Source organism: Musca autumnalis, unplaced genomic scaffold, assembly GCF_047663935.1.
Source record: "Musca autumnalis isolate F117 unplaced genomic scaffold, ASM4766393v1 scaffold_5, whole genome shotgun sequence".
Classification (NCBI taxonomy): domain Eukaryota; kingdom Metazoa; phylum Arthropoda; class Insecta; order Diptera; family Muscidae; genus Musca; species Musca autumnalis.
Window position 1 is genome coordinate 54,170,351 of NW_027412088.1, and position 24,847 is coordinate 54,195,197.

Sequence of the window (24,847 nt, forward strand, 5' to 3'; positions counted from 1 at the left end):
GTTATAGAAGACCATGGGGTCTTCTTATAGAAGACCATGTGGTCTTCTTATAGAAGACCAAGTGATCTTCTTATAGAAGACCAAGTGATCTTCTTATAGAAGACCAAGTGGTCTTCTTATATAAGACCAAGTGGTCTTCTTATAGAAGACCATGGAGTCTTCTTATAGAAGACCATGTGGTCTTCTTATAGAAGACCATGTGGTCTTCTTATAGAAGAGCATGTGGTGTTCTTATAGAAGAGCATGTGGTCTTCTGTTAGAAGACTATGTGGTCTTCTTATAGAAGACAGTGTGGTCTTCTTACAGAAGACAGTGTGGTCTTCTTATAGAAGACCATGTGGTCTCCTTATAGAAGACCATGTGGTCCTCTTATAGAAGACCTAGAAGACCAAGTGGTCTTCTTATAGAAGAGCATGTGGTGTTCTTATAGAAGAGCATGTGGTCTTCTTATTAAGTTCGAAGATTGGTTATATCGGTCCACTCCTTCCGGTACCTCCCCCACAAAAGTTCGAACATTTTCGGAAAATTTGTGCGCATGATAACTCTTGGGAGTAACCTATTTGGTCCATACTTTGCACATCGTGAAATTTCCACCAAAATTAGATGAGGTTCCAATATGGACTCAATCGGTCCACGCCTTTGGGAACCTCCCACACAAATTTGGGGAAAGTTCAGTTTAGGACCTGCTCTCGAATCGTTTTGATTTTTGTTGAAACAACTTGTATTCACGGCCCCCCATACAGCGGTACAAGTTCCATCAGGGGCAAAACCATACATCCTGAGAAAATAGCCTGAGAGATTAAAAAAAAACCCCTACGACACCGTGTGTAGTGGTTGGAGCGCAAGATAACGCTGGAACGGATCTGTCCGATTCGGTCCAAAATTTTAACTTAGTAACATTTTATCCAAACTAAGTTTAAGTTCGAAGATAAGCCATATCGATCCACTCCTTCAGGTACCTCCCCCACAAAAGTTCAAAAATGTTCGGAAAAATTGTGCGCACGATAACCCTTGATGGGAGTGACCGATTAGGTCCATATTTTCCACAAACTAATATATCTACCAGATATAGATTCAAATTCAAATATGGACAATGGTTCAAATATGGTCTATATTTGTTCACTCTATCCGGTACCTCCCACACAACATTTCGAATAAGTTCACTTTAAGACCTGCAATCGAATCACTTTGATTTTTGTTGAAGCAACTTGCATTCGCTACCTCAATTACGATGGTAAAATTTTTTCAGTGGTAAGTCCATACTTCTTGAGAAAACAGCCCGAAGGGTGTTAAAACCCCCTATGGCACCATATCGACACCTCCAAATAATAGTACACTACCGCTCACTTGAATAGAACCCCCCTGCAAAATTTTTTTCAACCTCCATTTTTTCCAAATTATACAAGATATGAAATTATTAAGTTTTATTATATTTTGCTTCATGTGTTTGGAGTAAACTTAGTCATTCATTTGTATTCAAATCCAATTTGTATAAGTGTTATGCAAGGAAAACAAAATAAAGTCAAAAATTGAAGTAAAAAAATTGGCTCATTTGAATAGAACCCCCCTTTAAAACTTGGGAATACAGAAAGATTGTAGTAGAATATCGATGCATATTTAATCTATATTGAAAGCGAAGTACTTTCAGTAATATTCAGTAAAAGTATATCCCTCCTGATTAAGGATACACCCGTATATCCTGCTTTGGCAAGGATTCTTTAAATAATCGGGTGTAATGCCCAACAAAGCTTGCTTTTTTCATTCAACAAGTTTTTTTTGGAAGATTGCTGTCTCCTTTAGTCGTACATTTTACGCATAAATCATTGCCATACATTTTAGAGAATATTTTCCACTCTAGAATATGGCGGTCCCGCAAGGACATCCGCATTTCTTTTCAAAATTTTAAGTTTTTATGACTCGAAGTGTACAAACGTTTATAAAATCGTGATGAAATTTCCACACGGGATATTCAAAAATGTTACTCACTACTGGATATGTCTGTTTCAGAACTCCTTTTTAAATAGTCGTGCGCATTTAGGGTGAAAGAAATTGACGCCGAAGTCCGTCATAATTAGTAAGGACTATCCTTATTAAGTAAACAATTGCATAACTATAGAACAATTTTTTTGCGTCTATTGAATGGAAGACCATCTTCTAAATTGTTTCTGTAGCGATGAATGTGCTTTTATGGTGCTGAAGGCATTACTAATTATTAAGGACATGAGCGTCAATTTACTTCACCTTGCGAATCGGCAATTTATAAAGGAGTTCTGAAAAAGACATATCCAGTAGTGAGTAACATTTTTGGATATCCCGTGTGGAAATTTCATCACGATTTTATAAACTTTTGTGCACTTCGAGTCATAACAACTTAAAATTTTGAAAAGAAATGCGAAAATCCTTGCGGGTCCGCCATATTCTACAATTGGTAAATATTCTCTAAAATGTATGGGAATGATTTATGCGTAAAACGTACGACTAAAGGAGACAGCAATCTTCCAAAAATAAATTTGTTGAATGAAAAAAGCAAGCTTTGTTGGGCATTACACCCGATTATTTAAAGAATCCTTGCCAAAGCTGGATATACGGGTGTATCCTTAATCAGGAGGGATATACTTTCACTGAATATTACTGAAAGTACTTCGTTTTCAATATAGAGTAAATATGCATCAATATTCTACTACAATCTTTCTGTATTCCCAAGTTTGAAAGGGGGGTTCTATTCAAATGAGCCAATTTTTTTACTTCAATTTTTGACTTTATTTTGTTTTCCTTATACAAATTGGATTTGAATACAAATGAATGACTAAGTTTACTCCAAATACATGAAGCAAAATGTAATAAAACTTAATAATTTCATATCTTGTATAATTCGGAAAAAATGGAGGTTGAAAATAATTTTGCAGGGGGGTTCTATTCAAGTGAGCCTTGTGTATGCTAAGTCTAAAAAGTGAGTTTTGCGGGAGAAGCTCTCAAAGTTTGGAAATTTTTTTGAACTTCAGTACTATGCTAAGTCAATATTTGTTTATAACTTCTGTTCGGATTGACCGATCATTACCAAAATAAGACAGAATTTAAGTTAAAGGACGTTCGACACATCCAAATAATAGGTTGCTAATTCTGAAAAGCGAGTTTTGCAGGACAAGCTCTTAATGTTTGGAAATTTCTTTGACCTTCAGTACTATGCGAAGGAAATATTTGTTTATAACTTCTGTTCGGATTGTCCGATCATTACCAAAATTTGACAGAATTTAAGCAAAAGGACGTTAAATATAAAAATGTAAAGAACTTGAAAACATGCTAAGTCGACTTAGCATACTATTGTTTGGAGGCGTCGATATGTAGTGGCTAGAGATCCACTTCCATAATAGTCAATGTCGATCCATTACTTTAAGTATCTCCTCCGCAAAACTTTTGATCTTTAATCCTAATCAATATTTCTGCCGGTTTATACGCCCAAAATTTTTAAAACCCCCTAAATGCATACGTTTTTGGGAAAACATTTTTTCAATATACACAGGCTGATGGTATATCTCTGTCGGCGAAGCGGACTGATACTTTTTTACTTGTTTAAAATATCTTTACCACGGTATATTTATTGGTCCATATTGCTGAGTCTATGGCCAAAAAGCTCTAAGAAAACATCCGATTCGGTCCAAACTTTAGAGATTGTAATATTTCTACAAAGGTTGCTTCTCGTATTTACCCCAAAAAAGTTGAGTTTTTTGTCGTCCCGTTTTCAGATGTATAAAAAATCCTACGTTGACTGAAATGGCACGATAATTTACGAACTGAGTATCCGACTTGGTTGAAACTTTGCACATTGTACAGACGTACAATAAGTTTCAGATAACACTTTCCGATACCTCAACAAAAGTTCAAAATTTTCGTCTAAATACAATCTAAGCTCTGTTCGAGGACCTTTTTGATTTTTTACTGTACAAAATGGCTTTCAAAAGTAGTGAGTGATATTGGTCCACCCGTATCACATCGTAATATTTCTCTTAAACGTACAGTAAGTTCCAAGAAGTTCCAAAAAACCTAAAAATGTGACCTGAACTTCTATATCTGAAAAATGGTAAAACCTGGGAACAAATCATAACGGTCAATCCTCTAGAGATTTTTCACTGCTACAAAATTTTCTTTAGTCCCATTTCGATAGGACTTGCGATTTCCAGGCAAAATTACGAAAACCTAAAATAAACCTAAAAATGTGAACCTAGACCGCGATTTTTTTTTTAAATCCCTCCAGCGATTTTTTCTTGTTTTTTGGATTTTTCTAATCTGTGAACATTGCTGTTTCAGAATCCGCAAAAACTTTCCAGGTGTAAGCGGTTTTTATTTGAAGTTAGTTAAGGCGCATGACATTGTTTTATCAGGAGGCGAATACAGTCCCAATTTGAACTTCTATATCTCAAAAATGGTAAGACCTACGAAAATATCATAAGGGACAATCTTGTAGAGAATTTTCACTGCTACAATATTTTCTTTAGTCCCATTTCGGTAGGACTTCGGTTTCCAAGCAAAATCGCGAAAACCTAAAAAACCTCTAAAAATTTGAACTTTGATCGCGATTTATTTAAAAAACGCTCGTGTGATTTTCTTTTTTTTTTTTTTTTGATTTTTCTCATCTATGAACATTGTAGTTTGAGAATCGGCAAAAACTTCACAGGTGTAAGCTCCTTTCATTTAAAGATGGTTCAAGAGCACCGTGACGAATGACTACAACATTCAGGATTCATTTTTTATTTCTTCTTTCGCATAAATATTCAATATTCTCACAATTTGTTGCTACTTTTTGTTACACACATCACATGTTTTGTTGATCATTTTCACCACAGTTCAAAATTGTAATCAAAAGAACAATAAATGGGTTCTTCAAACATAGTATTGAACCAGACTTAAGTCTTATTTTGTCAAATCGCTAGTTTTTCATAAACTATTTTCCTTCACTTTACTTACATTTGGTTAACTTTTTAGCTGCCGTTATTTTGAATATCACACACACACAATTTTAGAATAAATATTGATAATTTGATTCATTAGCCTTTTTAGAGGAATAAAATAATTTTCAAATATTTTTTGTGGTATTTCTCTTTCGTGCAACACGTTCTACTTTGGCGAGCTTATTAATTTTATTTTATTACACTCCAACACAGATGCACGCACACACATACACTACCACAATGAATGTTATTTTACTGAAGAAGTGGCCTTAATAGCCTACAAATAGGCAACAACTTTTATGTTTTTGTTTTTTGCTGTTTTTATTTTTTTGTATTTTTTTATATTCGCAGATATCAAGGGGTTCTTGAATGGAGGGATAAATAACCGAAAACTAGTATCTTAAACCGATAAAATAAAATTTGTACTTTTTTCTATATTTTAAAACAAAAACTAAAAACTTTAATAGGCGGGTTGAGAGCAGGTGAGAGGTGGGGGGAGCTCAGTGACAGTGTTCAACAATAAAGGTAAAACTGTTTGAGATAAAGAGCCCGCGATTTAAATGGCGTTTTACACCGCCAACTTTTGTCGCGTGCTCAAAATCGGTTCCATTCCAATGTATTCTAAAATAACGACTAAATAATTCGCATGCTTTTTCAGCTTAACTGACCGACCGTCGACCACCATTAACATTTGTCAATGCTTGATGCTGCTGCTGTGGCTAAAGAGTACGTCGACATTGGCGTTAACGTAATCGTTAACGGCAACAACAATAACAAGTAGACTAAGTTATTGGTTCAGCGATAACAAAATAACGCCAGTAACAGAATGGGTGGTGGGCAGAGACCGCCTTCTCCTTCTCACCCACCGACCGACCAACTGCTTGAGATAGTCTTTAAGAAGGAACACACACAAAAAACAACACAATACACGACTGGGGACAACAACAAAAATCAATCATGAATTAAGATTAAATGTTTCGCACACAAAATCAAACACACATACATTGTTCACACATACATTATTTTCCGATTATGGGAACACATGAAGAGATTCTAGCCAGCGATTAGACTCTAATCATTAGAGTAGTTAGTGAAAATATCACTAACACCCGAGCTACTGCCATAATAATCACCACCAAACACACAGACCCCATGACGACACATGCACCTCGACACACCATAAGAACAACAAACATGCGAACATTTTGCCACGGTTATTTTCGCATGCAAAGGGGAAAGTTACAACGACGTAATGATTCCTTCTTCCTTGTGTAAATCTCATGCAAGGAAAATTTTTCCAAAATTCCAAGTAATCAAAAATTTTAAATGTTAAGTATACCGAAAATGGACCCAACATGTCCATTATACCTCTACCTGACTGTGTTTGCCGTTAATTTATGCATAACCTTTCTTAGAAGAAAATATCCTTTTTCTTGCTTCAAAGAAATTGCGTGCAAATTTGAGTGGGCCCCACAGTTTGACCTTTAAAATAAAACAATGGAATTTTACATGCAAGGTCAGATCATTTCCTGCATACAAAATTTACTTTCCGCAAATAAGTTATTAGCAAGAGAAAATGAAATATAAAGGACAGCTAAGTGCACCAGACCAAATCAACACAGTCTCCACGAACGACAAAAAAAACAAAATCCTAATTGACGGTTTTTTTTTTGGAACATAGGGACCATTATCGAGAGTTGTATTGAGAATAAAATTATAGCGATGTAACAAAGACCACAAAAAATACCAACAACTTTAATGCCAGAGGTCCATGATGGAGTAGCCTATAAATAGAGGCCCATATCTAAGAAAGTACATTCAAAGTTCTCGAGTGCTACGTTATAGAGAAGTTCGACTATATATGCTTTCACAACGACTGCCCATTATTAAACGGGCATGGGCTTTCAAAACACAATCCGAGAATGAACCTCAAGCTGCTTTGTAGCGCAAAAGTTTTCAACTTGTGCTGCGAATTCAAGTGATCATAGATGTGAATCTAATTTTGGGAGTCATTCCTTAGTTGTCGTGCAAATCAGCCATTTTAGTTGATCACAGTAGATTTTTTTTGAGATTTCGGCCCACTATGTCAAGAACCATGGACTTGGCATCGAAAAACATAAAATTGCTGTAAAGAGAACCACAAGAAGTATATTCGATAAAAACGATTCAAAAAGTTCCTGGAACAAACCTTAAACGGCATTTACGTAACAATTTTTGAACTTTTGTGCGGTAGGTCTTCAAAGATATTGTCCGATAAGGAACTTAAAACTTGATGTGTATCGTATTTAGAAGAAAATTACGATGCGCCAAGCTTCAGTCGAATCGAATACCCCATTCACAAGTTATCGTGCTCATCACTTTTTTGAGACGATGTCGACAATTGTTTAAGGAGCTCTTGGGCTACTATTTTGGGAAGTAAAAAATTTGACTTTCGTAATAGGGAGCTGGAGGACCACCTGCCTCCTACCATTTCTTTTAACGATCCGAAACATGTCCTTTAACCGATCTTTAGATCAACACGGTTATTGTAGAATTATTAGAATTATCGTGCGCTCCATTGTAAATCGGATCGAATCTCCTGCAGATAGTAGATCTGTAACGTGGTTTTGTCGTAGGCTGGGGTAGACTTAGTCGTGTCCAGGGTCACCATAAGGGAACACTAAACCTTACGGAATAATAAGACGAGTATTCTCCCCGGGGGTTAAATCGGATATTTATTGATGTAAAACTAAGTGGCTGGTGGAGTGGTAGGGCCCCACGACTCGGTATTAGGTTCGGATGCGGCGATTCGCAGATGCCCTGGAGCTGGATGACTCGGTGTTCAGTAATTGACGGAATAACGACCGGCTTCGGGATTCGTAGTAAATGATTTGATGATGATCGGGAACTCGGTGATTCGCGTTGTAGATGTTCGGCTACTCGGGGTTCGTATGTGTTCGGCCACTCGATGATTCGTGTTGTAGGAGTTCGGCCACTCGGTGATTCAGCACTCGGCTCGGTTGTTGGGGTCGTCGTTAGTTAGTGTTAGTTCTAAGTTAATTCCTACACTATACTACGAGTACTGGCTAGTGGAACAACACCCGAAGGTGGAGTGGAGCAACACCCGAAGGTGGAGTGGAACAATACCCGAAGGTGGAGTGGAACAACACTCGAAGGTGGAGTGGAACAATACCCGAAAGTGAAATGGAACAACACCCGAAGGTGGAGTGGAACAACACCCGAAGGTGAAGTGGAACAACACCCGAAGGTGGAGTGGAACAACACCCGAAGGTGGAGGGGAACAACACCCGAAGGAGGAGTGGAACAACACCCGGAGGTGGAGTGCAACAACACCCGGAGGTGGAGGATCCAGTCCCTCCCACAAACTGAAATACTTAAGTGAACGGTTGCACAAAGCGATTGAGAAGTACTCCGATCTTGTCATGCTGGTGATTTATTATATTGCATTATAACGCATCGTTTCCATAGTACCGTTAGGGGTATCATCACTGTGAATGACATTGAGTTCTTGTGTAAATGGGCCGTAATGTTGTTGGTATTATGTTCGTAATCATTTTGTCACGTTACAGATCTCCGATCCAAATCTTCTCATTTCTATATATAGAAGATCCTTTATTAAGGGTCTATCCAGTTCTTCTATAGATAGACGACCTCCTATCCAAGTCTTTTACGGAAACGAGACCTTCTTTGAGGGACTTCTATAGATGGAAGACCTCCGATCCATGTCTTCTATATAAAGAAGACCTTATATACAGTTATTCTATAGATACAAGCCCTCCTGTCCAGGACTTCTGTAGATACAAAACGTCGTATGAGGATCTTCTACAGATAAAAGACTTCCGACCCAGGTCATCTATAGATAGAAGGCCCCATATCCCGGTCTTCTACAGTAAGAACACCCAATATCCCGGTCTTCTACAGATGGGGCAGGTCCGATCCAGGACATCTATAGATAGAAGACCCCCTATGAGGGGTTTCTACACATAAACGACCTCCTATCCAGTTCTCCTACATTTAAAAGGTTTCCGACCCAGGTCTTCTATAGATCGAAGACCCCATAGGGTGGCAAAAGACGTCCTATCCATGTCTTCTATAGAAACATGACCTCCTATGAGAGTCTTTTATAGATAAGAGACCTCCGATCCAGATCTTCTACATTTAGATGACCCCATATCGCAGTCCGATGTCCGATCCAGGACATCTATAGATAGAAGATGCGCTATGAATTTTTTTTTACACATAAACGACCTCCTATCCAGTTCTTCTACAATTAAAAGATTTCCTATTCAGGTTTTCTATAGATCGAAGACCCCATATAAATACATGTCTCCTATAAATACAAAACCTTCTATGAGGGTCCTCTACAGATAGGCGACCTTCTATCCAGATTTCTATAGATGGAAGACCTCCTACATACGTCTTCTATAGATAAAAGACCCCATACCCAGGTCTTCTACAGATACAAAACCTCCTATGAGGCTCTTCTACACAGAGACGGCATCCTATCCAGTTCTTCTACAAATAAAAGATCTCCGATCCACGTCTACTTTAGATTGAAGACCCCATATACAGATCTTCTGTAGATGGAAGACCCCATATCCAGGTCTTTCATAGATACAAAACCTCCTATGAGGGTCCACTACAGATAGACTACCCCCTATCCAGGGCGTCTATAGATAGACATCCTCCTTTGAGGGTCTTCTATAGATGGAAGACATCCGATCCAGGTGTATATACAGAAGACCCAATTTATCCAGTTGTTCTATAGACGCAAGGCCTCCTGCCCAGGACTTCTGTAGATACAACTCGTTCTATGAGGGTCTTTTACAGATAGGAGACCTCCGATCCATTCTATAGATAAAAGACCCCATATCCCGTTGTTTTATAGATATAAGACACCATATCCAGGTCTTCGATAGAAACATGACCTCCTATGAGAGTCTTCTATATATAGGAGACCTGCGATCCAGTTTTTCTACAGTTAGAAGAACCCATAACCCAGTCTTCTACGATAGAAGACATCCGATCCAGGTATTCTATGTACATAAGCCCTTATCTCAGTTGTTCTATAGATAGAAGACCTCCAATCCAGATTTTCTACAAAAAAGGGACCTCCTTCGAGGGTCTTCTACAAATAGAAAAGCTCCGATCCAGGTATTCTATAGATAGAAGACCCTATATCCTGGTGTTCTATAGATACAAGGTCTCCTGTCCAGGTCTTCTATAGATAAAGGACGGTAGAAGACCCCATATATAGGCCTTCTATAGATAAATGACTTTCTATCCAGGTCTTCTACCGATACATGAACTCCTATGAAGGTTTTCTATAGATCGGAGGTCTCGATCCATGTCTTATATTGTTAGAATACTTTCGACCCAGGTCCTCTATAGGAAGAACATCCCATATACAGGTATTATTCACATATACATGACCTCCTATGATGGACTTCTATTGATATATCCAGGTCTTCTATAGATAGGAAACCTCATATCCAGGTCTACTATAGATAGAAGTCCCCATATCCTGATCTTATACAGATAAAGACCTCCTATCCGGGTCTTCTATAGATTCAAAACATTTTATAGAAGATCGGGATTCTATAGATGGAAGACCCCCTATCTAGAAGACCTCCGATCCAGGTCCTCTATAGGTGGAAGAACCCATATATGGTCTTCTATAGACAAAAGAATGCCCATCCAGGTATTCTACAGATACAAAACCTTTTATGAGGGTCTTCTATAGATAGAAAACCTCATCTATAGATAGAAGACCCCCTATGAGGGTTTTCTACACATAAACGACCTCCTATCCAGTTCTTCTACAAATTAAAGATTTCCGATCCAGGTCTTCTATAGATCGAAGACCCCATAGGGTAGGCAAAAGACCTCCTATCCATGTCTTCTATGGAAACATAACCTCCTATGAGTCTTTTATAGATAAGAGACCTCCGATCCAGATCTTCTACATTTAGAAGACCCCATATCGCAGTCCGATGTCCGATCCAGGACATCTATAGATAGAAGATCCGCTATGAGGGTTTTCTACACATTAACGTCAGGGACGTCTATAGATGGAAGACCTCTGATCCAGGTCTATATACAGAAGACCCAATATATCCAGTTGTTCTATAGACACAAGGCCTCCTGGCAAGGACTTCTGTAGATACAACACGTTCTATGAGGGTATTCTACAGATAGGAGACCTCCGATCCAGTTCTTCTATAGATAAAATACTCCATATCCTAATCTTTTATAGATAGAAGACACCATATCCAGGTCATCTATAGGCAAAAGGCCTCATATCCAGGTCTTCCACATAAACATGACCTCCTATGAGAGTCTTTTATAGATAGGAGAACTCCGATCCAGCTCTTCTACATTTAGAAGACCCCATATCGCAGACTTCTACAAATAGAAGACCTCCGCTCCAGGTTTTTTATATACAGAAGACCTTATATCCAGTTGTTCTAAAGATAGAAGACCTCAAATTAAGGTCTTCTACAGAAAAGAGACCTCCTTTGAGGGTCTTCTATAGATAGAAGACCTCCGGTCGAGGTCTTCATAGATAGAAGACCCCATATCCCAGTCTTCTATAGATAGAAAACCATATCCAGGCCTTCTGTAGGCAAAGGACATACTATCCAGGTCTTCTGCAGATACATTTTCCTATGGGGGTCTTCTATTGATAGGAGACTTTCGGACCAGGTCTTCTACAGCTAGAAAACGCCATATCTCTGTCTTCTACATAAAGGAGACCTCGGTTCCAGGGCTTTTACAGATAGAAGATACCATATCCAGGTCTTCTATAGGCAAAAGACCACCTATCCCGATCTTCGACAGACACATGACCTCTTATGAGGGTCTTCTATCCATAGCTTCTATGGATAGAATATCTCCTATCCGAGTCGCCTATAGATAGAAGTCCTCTATCTATAGAAGACCTTCCGTTCAAATCTTCTCCAGATACAAGACCATATATGCTTTAAAAGACCTCCGATCCAAGCTTTCATAGATAGAAGGCTTTCGGTACATACATTACCTCCTATCCAGGTCCTCTACAGATATAAGACCTCTTATAAGTGCCTTCTACAGATAGGAAACCTCCGATCCATGTATTCTATTGTTAGAAGACCTCCGATCCAGGTCTTCTATAGGAAGAAGAACCCATTTACCGGTCCTCTATAAATAAAAGACTGCCTATCAAGGTCTTCTACAGATAGATGACCTCTTATGAGGGTCTTCATAGATAGGAAACCCCAGATCCAAGTATTTTAAGGTCTTCTTTAGACAGAAGACCTCCTAGTCAGGTCTTCTATAGTCAAAAAAATTCCATAGAAACCCCGATTCAGGTCTTCAATAGGTGGAAGACCCCCATATACATATTTTATGGATAGAAGACGTCATATCCAGGTCTTCTATAGGAAACCTCCTATCTATGTCTTCTATAGATGGGAAACCTTCTATCTATGTCTTCTATAGATAGAAGTCCTCCTATCCAAGGCTACTATAGATAGATATCCTCCAAATATAGAAGATCATTTTCAGATGCAAGATATTCTACAGATGAAAGATTCCCTATGAGGGTCTTCTATATATATAAGATCTCCTATACAAGTCTTCTACAGATTGAAGATCCCCTTTTGAGATGTTCTGTAGACAGAAGACTTTCAATCGCGGTCTTCTAGACGTCTTCTGTAGATATAAGGGCTTCTATAGATACATATAAGACCTGTTATTCAGGTCTAGAAAATTCTGACTGTATGTTTTTGCAAAGTTTCTCAACACTGTGTTGCAAATGTTGTAATAGTCACACACACGCACATACATTCACGTATGAATATGTATGTTTAATCAAATGTGGAAAGCGTATCTACAAAGAATCCGAAACAAAATTCTTATCAGTCAATGCAGACGAACGAACGAACAATGGAAATAACGAGATGACACCAGCAACAGCACGACCACACCAATAATAGTTTGACGACAGTAACACTAAAGCATACATACATATAGCAGCAGAATCCGCAGCATCCGTAATAATGATACTATCGCCAACTAACGATCGCATCTTTACGACAAAGTGTTGTTGATGGTTTGTCGGACAATACAGACCGAAAAGGAGGGTCAGAAGGGGAGTAAATATTTTCGCCATTGTTTGTTGACGTTTATAACGGGTGTAGTTAATCGAACTATTTGCCTATTGATTGTTTGTTGTCAGCTTAAATGTGGATGTGCGTGTGTGTGTATTGATAATTTGAGGAAAAGGATGACATAAAGGCGATGGCAAAGGTTTGTATGAGAAAGGGTATTGCCACAAAAACTCTATTGTTTGCAAACCATATTCATTTGATGTGATTTTGATTTGATTATCTGTTCAATATTCATTGGCATTTTGGGCTATCAAAATTATGACAGCTGTCAGTCAAATCCCAATATAACCGGAACATTATCTGGTTATATTCTGTGAATGGTGGAACATGAAATAAATGTTTATGAATATTTTATGTAAATGTGTGGGGCAACTTATGAAGCCGAAGTAAGAATAAAATTCAATATGTGTACATGGTGATTTGCAACAATATTATAATTACCCACATAATATTGGTGGTAAAACTAACAAAAGTTTGTTTTACTTATAGGAGAATATCGCAGACTTAAGATGTCTTCTGACTGAATCTTCAACACCAAATTCAAATTATCGACCATTGACCCAACAATGTTGCACTTTCAACATTCGTATAATTCTGCTCAAAATTGAAAAAAATACTTTCACTTTTCGAATCAAAATCTGTGTTTACTAAAATTCTTTGTCTTGATTTAATTTTTTTTTTATTTTAAATGAAGATTTTGTGCTCAATCAAATTCAATTTATTTCAAATGAATAACAATGGCGCCTAATTCGAATACAATGATGTCTGCTTAAATACATATATGTACATATGTATGTATACACACAACTACACACATGTATGTTTGTAACACATAATGCGTTTTTGGCGACGAGTCATCACCCTCATGAATACTAAAGACACGAATTTCACCTAATATCCCATTACAAATACGTTTGACTTGAGATGGATTTATTTTGGGTTTAAGAATGGAGATTTAAGAGGTTATTGGCCCCCCATATAATTTGAATTTATGCATTACTACATGTCGGCTTATGGTACGTATTGCCAAAAGGAAAAATAGAAACATGTTTAGTTATGAAGAAGAGACCTAAATGGCGGTAAATACCGCAGGAGCACTGTCTTACCACAAAAATTAATGCAAACACAGAGAAAAACTAAATTATTTATATGGTGGTGAGAACCATATTATTTTTGTGACAAAAGATAAAATGTTTACCACAAAAAATAATTATTTATATGGTGGTGGGAACCATATTGTTTTTGTGACAACCATTACATGGTGATGAAAACCATATTATTTTTGTGACAACGTAAACACCAAAAAATATTTGTGGAGATCATAACATGTTTCTGTACACTAATATTATTATCATACTTCTCCTTTATTGAAAACAAAAAAAATCTTGAAATTAGGAACCATACATACACATTTAAAAAATATACAGTTGTTGTAATACCATACTATGGTTAATTCGGTTTATTTGTTGTATTGTAAAAGTTTTTTTTTTCAACTTACCTTTTATTGACAAAATTAAATCTGAAAGAAAAGAACAAAAAAATGGAAAATTAGTACAGGATTTTGACACAATACTTGAAGGGAGTCTTTCTCCACGAGCAGAAGGGAGTCTTTATAGACGAGGAGGAGGGAGTCTCTATAGGCGAGCAGAAGGGAATCTTTATAGACGAGCAGGAGGGAGTCTTTATAGATAAGCTGAATGGAGTCTATAGAGACGAGTCTATATAGAGGAGCATGAGGGAGTATTTATAGACAGGTAGGAGAAAATCTTTATAGACGAGATGAAGAGAGACTTTATAGACAAGCTGAGGGAGTCTTTATAGACGAGTTGAAGGGAGTATTCCTAGACGAGGAGTTTTCTTAGACAAGCTGCATGGTGTCTTTATAGACGAGCTGAATATAGTCTTTATAGAAAAGCTGAAGGTGGTCTTTAAAAACGAACTGAAGGCAGCCCTTATAGACAAGCAGGAGAGAGTCTTTATAGACGAGCAGGAGGAAGTATGTTTAGACGAGCTGAAGGGGATCTTTGTAGACAAGCAGGAGGGAGTCTTTATAGACAAACAGGAGGCAGTATTTATAGACGAGCATGAGGGAGTCTTTATAGACCAGCAGGAGGGAGTCTTTATAGACGAACAGGAGGGAGTATTTTTAGACGAGTTGAAGAGGATCTTTGTAGACGAGCAGAAGGGAGTCTACATAGACGAGCATGAGGAAGTCTACATAGACGAGCAAGAGGCAGTATTTATAGACGAGCAAGAGAGAGTCTTTATAGACGGGCAGGAGGAAGTATTTTTAGGCGAGCTGAAGGGGATCTATGTAACAAGCAGGAGGGAGTCTACATAGACGAGATGAATGGAGACTTTAAAAACGAGCTAAAGGGAGTGTTCCTAGACGAGGAGTCTCCATAGACAAGCTGCATAATGTCTTTATAGACGAGCTGAATAGTCCTGAGGTTCTCAGGAATTTTTTTCTATAGAAAAAAATAGTCCTAAGGTTCTCAGTAATGTTTTTCTATACAAATAATAGTCCTGAGGATGCAAGGAATTTTTTTCTATAGAAAAAAATAGTCCTGAGGTTCTCAGGAATTTTTTTCTATAGAAAAAAATAGTCCTGATGTTCTCAGGATTTTTTTTTCTGTAGAAAAAAAAAATAGTCGCGATGATCTCAGGATTTTTTTTCTATAAAAAAAATAGTCTTGATGTTCCCATGGATTTTTTTTCTATTGAAAAAATAGTCTTGAGGTTCTCAGGATTTTTTTTCTTAAAATAGTCCTGAGGACCCAAGGAATTTTTTCTATAGAAAAAAATAGTACTGAGGTTCTCAGGTTTTTTTTATAGAAAAAAATAGTCCTGAGGACCCAAGGAATTTTTTTCTATAGAAAAAAATAGTCCTGAGGTTCTCAGGAATTTTTTTTCTATAGAAAAAAATAGTCCTGGAGTTCTCAGGAATTTTTTCTATAGAAAAAAATAGTCATGAGGTTCTCAGGAATTTTTTTCTATAGGAAAAAAAAATAGTCCTGAGGTTCCCAGTAATTTTTTTCTATAGAAAAAAATAGTCCTGAGGTTCTCAGGAATTTTTTTCTATAGAAAAAAATAGTCCTAAGGTTCTCAGGAATTTTTTTCTATAGAAAAAAATAGTCCTTAGTTTCTCAGGAATTTTTTTCTATAGAAAAAAATAGTCCTGAGGTTCCCAGGAATTTTTTTCTTTAAAAAAAAATAATCCTGAGGTTCTCAGGAATTTTTTTCTATAGAAAAAAAGTAGTCCTGAGGTTCTCAGGATTTTTTTCTATAGAAAACATAGTCATAAATTTCCCAGGAATTTTTTTCTATAGAAAAAAATAGTCCTGAGGTTCTCAGGAATTTTTTTCTATAGAAAAAAGTAGTCCTGAGGTTCTCAGGAATTTTTTTCTATAGAAAAAAATAGTCCTGAGGTTCTCAGGATTTTTTTTCTATAGAAAAAAATAGTCCTGAGGTTCTCAGGAATTTTTTTCTATAGAAAAAAATAGTCCTGAGGTATAGAAAAAAATAGTCCTGAGGTTCTCAGGAATTTTTTTCTATAGAAAAAAATAGTCCTGAGGTTCTCAGGAATTTTTTTCTATAGAAAAAAATAGTCCTGAGGTTCTCAGGAATTTTTTTCTATAGAAAAAAATAGTCCTGAGGTTCTCAGGAATTTTTTTCTATAGAAAAAAATAGTCCTGAGGTTCTCAGGAATTTTTTTCTATAGAAAAAAATAGTCCTGAGGTTCTCAGGAATTTTTTTCTATAGAAAAAAATAGTCCTGAGGATCTCAGGAATTTTTTTCTATAGAAAAAAATAGTCCTGAGGTTCTCAGGAATTTTTTTCTATAGAAAAAAATAGTCCTGAGGTTCTCAGGAATTTTTTTCTATAGAAAAAAATAGTCCTGAGGTTCTCAGGAATTTTTTTCTATAGAAAAAAATAGTCCTGAGGTTCTCAGGAATTTTTTTCTATAGAAAAAAATAGTCCTTAGGTTCTCAGGAATTTTTTTCTATAGAAAAAAATAGTCCTGAGGTTCTCAGGAATTTTTTTCTATAGAAAAAAATAGTCCTGAGGTTCTCAGGAATTTTTTTCTATAGAAAAAAATAGTCCTGAGGTTCTCAGGAATTTTTTTCTATAGAAAAAAATAGTCCTGAGGTTCTCAGGAATTTTTTTCTATAGAAAAAAATAGTCCTGAGGTTCTCAGGAATTTTTTTCTATAGAAAAAAATAGTCCTGAGGTTCTCAGGAATTTTTTTCTATAGAAAAAAATAGTCCTGAGGTTCTCAGGAATTTTTTTCTATAGAATAAAAATAGTCCTGAGGTTCTCAGGAATTTTTTTCTATAGAAAAAAATAGTCCTAAGGTTCTCAGTTTTTTTTTAAAGAAATAATAGTCCTGAGGTTCTCAGGATTTTTTTTCTGTAGAAAAAAATAGTCCTGAGGTTCTCAGGAATTTGTTTCTATTGAAAAAATAGTCCTGAATTTCTCAGGAATTTTTTTCTATAGAAAAAAATAGTCCTGAGGTTCTCAGGAATTTTTTTCTATAGAAAAAAATAGTCCTGAGGTTCTCAGGAATTTTTCTATAGAAAAAAATAGTCCTGAGGTTCTCAGGAATTTTTTTCTATAGAAAAAAATAGTCCTGATGTTCTCATGAATTTGTTTCTATTGAAAAAATAGTCCTGAGGTTCTCAGGATTTTTTTCTATAGAAAAAATAGTCCTGATTTTCTCCGGAATTTTTTTCTATAGAAAAAAAATAGTCCTGAGGTTCTCAGGAATTTTTTTCTATAGAAAAAAAATAGTCCTGAGGTTCTCAGGAAATTTTTTCTATAGAAAAAAAATAGTCCTGAGGTTCTCAGGAATTTTTTTCTATAGAAAAAAATAGTCCTGAGGTTCTCAGGAATTTTTTTCTATAGAAAAAAATAGTCCTTTTTTCTATAGAAAAAAATTGTCCTGAGGTTCTCAGGAATTTGTTTCTATAGAAAAAAATAGTCCTGAGGTTCTCAGGAATTTTTTTCTATAGAAAAAAATAGTCCTGAAGTTCTCAGGAATTTTTTTCTATAGAAAAAAATAGTCCTGAGGTTCTCAGGAATTTTTTTCTATAGAAAAAAATAGTCCTGAGGTTCTCAGGAATTTTTTTCTATAGAAAAAAATAGTCCTGAGGTTCTCAGGAATTTTTTTCTATAGAAAAAAATAGTCCTGAGGTTCTCAGGAATTTTTTTCTATAGAAAAAAATAGTCCTGATGTTCTCATGAATTTTTTTCTATTGAAAAAAATAGTCTTGAGGTTCTCAGGAATTTTTTTCTATAGAAAAAAAAATAGTTCTGAGGTTCGCAGGAATTTGTTTCTATAGACAAAAAATAGTCCTGATGTTATCAGGAATTTTTTCTATAGAAAAAAATAGTCCTGATGTTCTCAGGAATTTTTTTCTATAGAAAAAAATAGTCCTGAGGTTCTCAGGAATTTTTTTCTATAGAAAAAAATAGTCCTGAGGTTCTCAGGAATTTTTTTCTATAGAAATAAATAGTCCTGAGGATCTCAGGAATTTTTTTCTATAGAAATAAATAATCCTGAAGATCTTAGGATTTTTTTTCTATAGAAAAAAATAGTCCTGATGTTCTCACGAGTTTGTTTCTATTGAAAAAATAGTCCTGAATTTCTCAGGAATTTTTTTCTATAGAAAAAAAAATAGTTCTAAGGTTGGCAGGAATTTTTTTCTATAAATAAAAATACTCCTAAGGTTCTCAGTAACTTTTTTCTATAGAAATAATAGTCCTGATGTTCTCAGGAATTTTTTTCTATAGAAAAAAATAGTCCTGAGGTTCTCAGGATTTTTTTTCTATAGAAAAAATAGTCCTGAGGATCTCAGGAATTTTTTTCTATAGAAAAAAGTAGTCCTGAGTTTCTCAGGAATTTTTTTCTATAGAAAAAATAGTCCTGATGTTCTCAGGAATTTTTTTCTATAAAAAAAATAGTCCTGAGGCTCTCAGGAATTTTTTTCTATAGAAAAAATAGCCCTGAGGAATTTTTTTCTATAGAAAAAAAAATAGTCCTGAGGATCTAAGGAATTTTTTCTATAGAAAAAAATATTCCTGAGGTTCTCAGGAATTTTTCTATAGAAAAAATAGTCCTAAGGTTCTCAGGAATTTTTTTCTATAGAAAAAAAAATAGTCCCAAGGTTCTCAGTAAATTTTTCGATAGAAATAACAGTCCTGAAGATCTAAGGAATTTTTTTCTGTAGAAAAAAATATACCTTAGGTTCTCAGGAATTGTTTTCAATTTTCTCTATTTTGACTACTTTCAGTTTGTCTCTATTGGGACTCCACGCTTGTCTCTGAACAGCCCTTTTTGAATGTTTATTAAGAATCCGATCGCCATAACATTTCATATATAAGGTTTTCGGATCAAATGGAAAAAATTAAGGGGGGTAGGCGTATCAAAAAATAACTTTGTCGTTTTTTGGGCTTCCCTAATGAATGCTTCCTCTTATTAAGCCCTCCATTTATTTCCTCTGTAAAGTCTTGAGTATAGTTTTCCTCATCTCATAGTGTCTGTGTCTGTATGTCTGTGTTTACCCATGTTGTTGCTGTTCATTTCTGTTATTTGCTCTTCTTGTATAAAAATAAAAAATTATAAACAAATTTATTTTGATTTGTTTTTATGTTAATTGGTCCACTTAAATTGAAATGCGACTATCCAAATAATTGAGTTAGGCATCCCGTCTGACATTTATTTAATTTAATTTCAAATAAAACTACTGATTCGTACTTGTCTTAGTTTGTGTGAGAGTGAGTGGTGTTGACTTTGAAAATAAATTTTAATAAAAATCACTAGGAATCGGAGGAAGGGGGTTATGGGGGGTGGTATAGTTGTGGGAAAGAATTTTATGTCAAAGTTTTATAATGTCTTCTTTTCGTCAATGTTGCAAAATAGCTATTCCAGTTTTAAGATAAACGTAACTAGCCTAAGGTCCATATGTCCGAAATGTAACCCTTAGTTTTCACAAGAGAACTATTTAAATAACCATCCCTCCCTCCAAGGTGCTCCACCACTTAATTAGACTTGGTTTTTTAAGATTCCAGTCACTGCCATTGCCCCATAAATAGGCCTCAAATCTAATTTTCAAAATAGTTTTATTGTTGAATTACCGTTGATATCAGACAAACATTTATTTGTTGATAATGCTGCCCTGCTTATCACAAAACTATATCAGCTAATCTGTGAGTGGTAGAGACGAAGATAATCATGGCAAAAAGATAGAAGTCGATATGGTAATTGGTAAAGTGGCATAAGTCGTGAAATATACAAACAAAAAATAAATTTAATATCATGTGAAGAACTTTTTGCCCCCGACAGCATATCCAAGCAGGAAAATTAAACAGTGTCCTAAAGAACTTTGGCCCCAATTTACTTTTATTTCTTTGGCCATGGGTGTTTCCCAAAATAAGCTTATTTTCCTACAAAATATAAAGTGAACTTTTTACCTTAAGCTATTAGTGTTCTCAACGCCAGCTCAGTAAATTTGCTAATAACATTAAGAAATTCGTTCACCCCTAGAGGGGAAGACCAAAGAGAGGCGACAGAGGTAGTACGTACGTTGGTGAATTAAAAAGCAAAAAAAAAACTTGTAGCAGTCGCCACACATTTATCAGATACGATGATTTGATTGCATTAAAAAGTGGGTGGGTTTTTCTTCGACCTCCCTCTCTTCACATGTGTCCTTCAGCTACGCTCCGGCTTAACTTTATGTGTGTTCTTCTGTTTTTTCGCTTGTCTTAATCTTATCAATTTGGCGATTAAGCCGTAAAGCTCTTAGGTAGACATATGATTTTTTTCTCGAATATTTTTTTTTTTTTTGAGATTATTAAAGTTAAACAAAAATTCCCTAGAATTTACGTTGTAAGGGAATTTTTTATTGTCAAAGGTAATAACCTTTAAATAGTGTCAATGATGCTTCTTAATTCGTAATTGTGGGTAAAAGGTTCAGGGATTATCAGTCAAGTTCGATGTGATTTAGTGATTATGCAGAGTATTTTGTAAGGTTCGAGGTTTTCCTTTATTACAAACTGCAATGAGAGAAAAAGATTAATATTTTTGGCCTTAAAGTAGCAATGGGTTTAAATGGATAAATACCGCGTTGTATGACCTTATCCTCAGAGATTTGTAGACATTATGAAGTATGCTTTAATGTTGTTGGATTTTAATGATAACAAGTAAAAAGTAGAGATATACCCTTAGCCTCAGACCTAAAGAAACGAAGTAACGCACAATAATTCTGACGTCTGTTAATACGATGTACAACGTTTGCACCAAATCGGTTTCTCTCTTCGAAAGACCGATTCTGCTGATCAGTTCGAAAGTTATCGTGCGCTCCAGCCACTACACATGGTTCCATAGGGGTTTATATAGCTTTCCGACCATTTTCTCAGAAAGCATGGACTTGCTCCTAAAAAAACCTGCACAGTCCTAATGAGGACAGCCAATGCAAGTTGTTTCAACAAAAATCAAAGTGGGTTTAAACTGCACTTTTCCCCCAAATTTGTGTGGGAGGAATTCTAAGGAGTGGACCTATATATTCCATATTTGAACCTGATCTATGTCCCGTAGAGATATTAAGATATGCAAACTGTGGACCAAATCGGTTATTGCCTTCGAGAGTTAACGTGCTCACCATTTTAGCGAAAAGTTTTGAACTTTTGTGGGGGAGATACCTGAAGGAGTGGACCGACATAACCTATCTTCGAACTTAAACTAAGTTTCGACAAAATATTATAAACGCCAATTTTTGGACCGAATCGGCTGATCATGATCAGTTCGAAAGTTATCGTGCGCTCCAACCACTACACATGGTGCCATAGGAGTTTTTTCACCTTTCGAGATATTATCTCAGGAAGTATGGACTAGCCCCTAATAAAACTTGTAACGTCGTAATAGGGGCAGCAAATGCAAGCTGCTACAACAAAAAATCAAAGCGATTCGAGAGCAGGTCCTAAACTGAACTTTTTCGAAAATTTGTGTGGGAGGTACCCGAAGGAGTAGAGCTCGTATATAAAGGCGCACTTCAGATCGTCTATAAAGACGCCCTTTAGGTCGTCTATAAAGACGCCCTTTAGGTCGTCCATAAATATGCCCTTCAGGCCGTCTATAAAGACGCCCTTCAGGCCGTCTATAAAGACGCCCTTCAGGTCGTCTGTAAAGACGCCCTTTAGGTCGTCTGTAAAGACGCCCTTTAGGTTGTCTATAAATACGCCCTTTAGGTCGTCTATGAAGACGCCCTTTAGGTCGTCTATTTAAGGCGTCCATAAAGACGCCCTTTAGGTCGTCTATTTAAGACGTCCATAAAGACGCCCTTTAGGTCGTCTATGAAGACGCCCTTTAGGTCGTCCATAAAGACGCCCTTTAGGTCGTCCATAAAGACGCCCTTTAGGTCGTCCATAAAGACCCCCTTTAGGTCGTCCATAAAGACGCCCTTTAGTTCGTCTATAAGGACGCCCTTTAGGTCGTCTATAAAGACGCTCTTTAGGTCGTCTAAAAAGACGCCCTTCAGGTCTTCTATAAAGACACCCTTCAGGTCGTCTATAAAGACGCCCTTTAGGTCGTCTATAAAGACGCCCTTTAGGTCGTCTATAAAGAAGCCCTTTAGGTCGTCTATAAACACACCCTTTAGGTCGTCTATAAAGACGCCCTTTAGGTCGTCTACAAAGACGCCCTTTAGGTCGTCTATAAAGACGCCCTTTAGGTCGTCTATAAAGACGCCCTTTAGGTCGTCTATAAAGACGCCCTTTAGGTCGTCTATAAAGACGCCCTTTAGGTCATCTATAAAGACGCCCTTTAGGTCGTCTATAAAGACGCCCTTTAGGTCGTCTATAAAGACGCCCTTTAGGTCGTCTATAAAGAAGCCCTTTAGGTCGTCTATAAACACACCCTTTAGGTCGTCTATAAAGACGCCCTTTAGGTCGTCTATAAAGACGCCCTTTAGGTCGTCTATAAAGACGCCCTTTAGGTCGTCTATAAAGACGTCCTTTAGGTCGTCTATAAAGACGCCCTTTAGGTCGTCTATAAAGACGCCCTTTAGGTCGTCTATAAAGACGCCCTTTAGGTCGTCTATAAAGACGCCCTTTAGGTCGTCTATAAAGACGCCCTTTAGGTCGTCTATAAAGACGCCCTTTAGGTCGTCTATAAAGACGCCCTTTAGGTCGTCTATAAAGACGCCCTTTAGGTCGTCTATAAAGACGCCCTTTAGGTCGTCTATAAACACGCCCTTTAGGTCGTCTAAAAAGACTCCCTTTAGGTCGTCTATAAAGACGCCCTTTAGGTCGTCTATAAAGACGCCCTTTAGGTCGTCTATAAACACGCCCTTTAGGTCGTCTAAAAAGACTCCCTTTAGGTCGTCTATAAAGACGCCCTTTAGGTCGTCTATAAAGACTCCCTTTAGCTCGTCTATAAAGACTCCCTTCAGCTCGTCTATAAAGACTCCGTTCAGCTCGTCTATAAAGACTCCCTTCAGCTCGTCTATAAAGACTCCTTTCAGTTTGTCTAAAAGACTCCCGTCAGCTCGTCCGTAGAGACACCAAACAGCTCATCTATAAAGACGTTTCAGGTCGTCTATAAATACTCCCTTCAGCTCGTCTATAAAGACTCCCTTCAGCTCGACTATAAAGACTCCCTTCGGCTCGTCTATAAAGACTCCCTTCAGCTCGTCTATAAAGACTCCCTTCAGCTCGTCTATAAAGACTCCCTTCGGCTCGTCTATAAAGACTCCCTTCAGCTCGACTATAAAGACTCCCTTCAGCTCGTCTATAAAGACTCCCTTCAGCTCGTCTATAAAGACCTTTCAGGTCGTCTATAAAGACTCCCTTTAGCTCGTCTATAAAGACTCCCTTCAGCTCGTCTATAAAGACTCCCATCAGCTTGTCTATAAAGACTCCCATCAGCTCGTCTATAAAGACTCCCTTCAGCTCTTCTATAAAGACTCCCTTTAGTTCGTCTATAAAGACTCCCTTTAGCTCGTCTATAAAGACTCCCTTTAGCTCGTCTATAAAGACTCCCTTTAGCTCGTCTATAAAGACTCCCTTCAGCTCGTCTACAAAGACTCCCTTGAGCTCGTCTATGAAGACTTCCTTCAGCTCTTCTATTAAGACTTCCTTCTGCTCGTCTATAAATACTCCCTCTATCGTCTATAAAGACTCCCTTCAGCTCTTCTATAAAAACTCCCTTCAGCTCGTCCATAAAGACTCCCTTCAGCTCGTCCATAAAGACTCCCTTCAGCTCGTCTATAAATACTCCATTCAGCTCGTCTATAAAGACTCCCTCCAGCTCGTCTATAAAGACCCCCTTGAGCTCGTCTAAAAAGACTCCCTTGAGCTCGTCTATAAAGACTCCCTTGAGCTCGTCTATAAAGACTCCCTTGAGCTCGTCTATAAAGACTCCCTTGAGCTCGTCTATAAAGACTCCCTTGAGCTCGTCTATAAAGACTCCCTTGAGCTCGTCTATAAAGACTCCCTTGAGCTCGTCTATAAAGACTCCCTTGAGCTCGTCTATAAAGACTCCCTTGAGCTCGTCTATAAAGACTCCCTTGAGCTCGTCTACAAAGACTCCCTTGAGCTCGTCTATGAAGACTTCCTTCAGCTCTTCTATTAAGACTTCCTTCTGCTCGTCTATAAATACTCCCTCTATCGTCTATAAAGACTCCCTTCAGCTCTTTTATAAAAACTCCTTTCAGCTCGTCCATAAAGACTCCCTTCAGCTCGTCTATAAAGACTC

General features: G+C 37.0%; 1 protein-coding gene and 1 long non-coding RNA gene across 2 annotated transcripts in view; one reads left to right on the forward strand and one right to left on the reverse strand.

Annotated features, from left to right (window-relative positions):
• The window catches only part of LOC141405088 (isochorismatase domain-containing protein 1-like), a 165,593-nt gene that overhangs the window by 62,703 nt on the left and 78,043 nt on the right, over positions 1-24,847 (forward strand). The gene's annotated exons all lie outside the window — the stretch shown is intronic.
• LOC141405089 (uncharacterized) lies at positions 3,595-10,808 on the reverse strand. The gene is made up of 3 exons (XR_012413137.1): positions 4,671-10,808; positions 4,539-4,602; positions 3,595-4,487 (listed from the first exon to the last, which is right to left on the reverse strand). It is a non-coding gene; the product is annotated as an uncharacterized lncRNA (long non-coding RNA).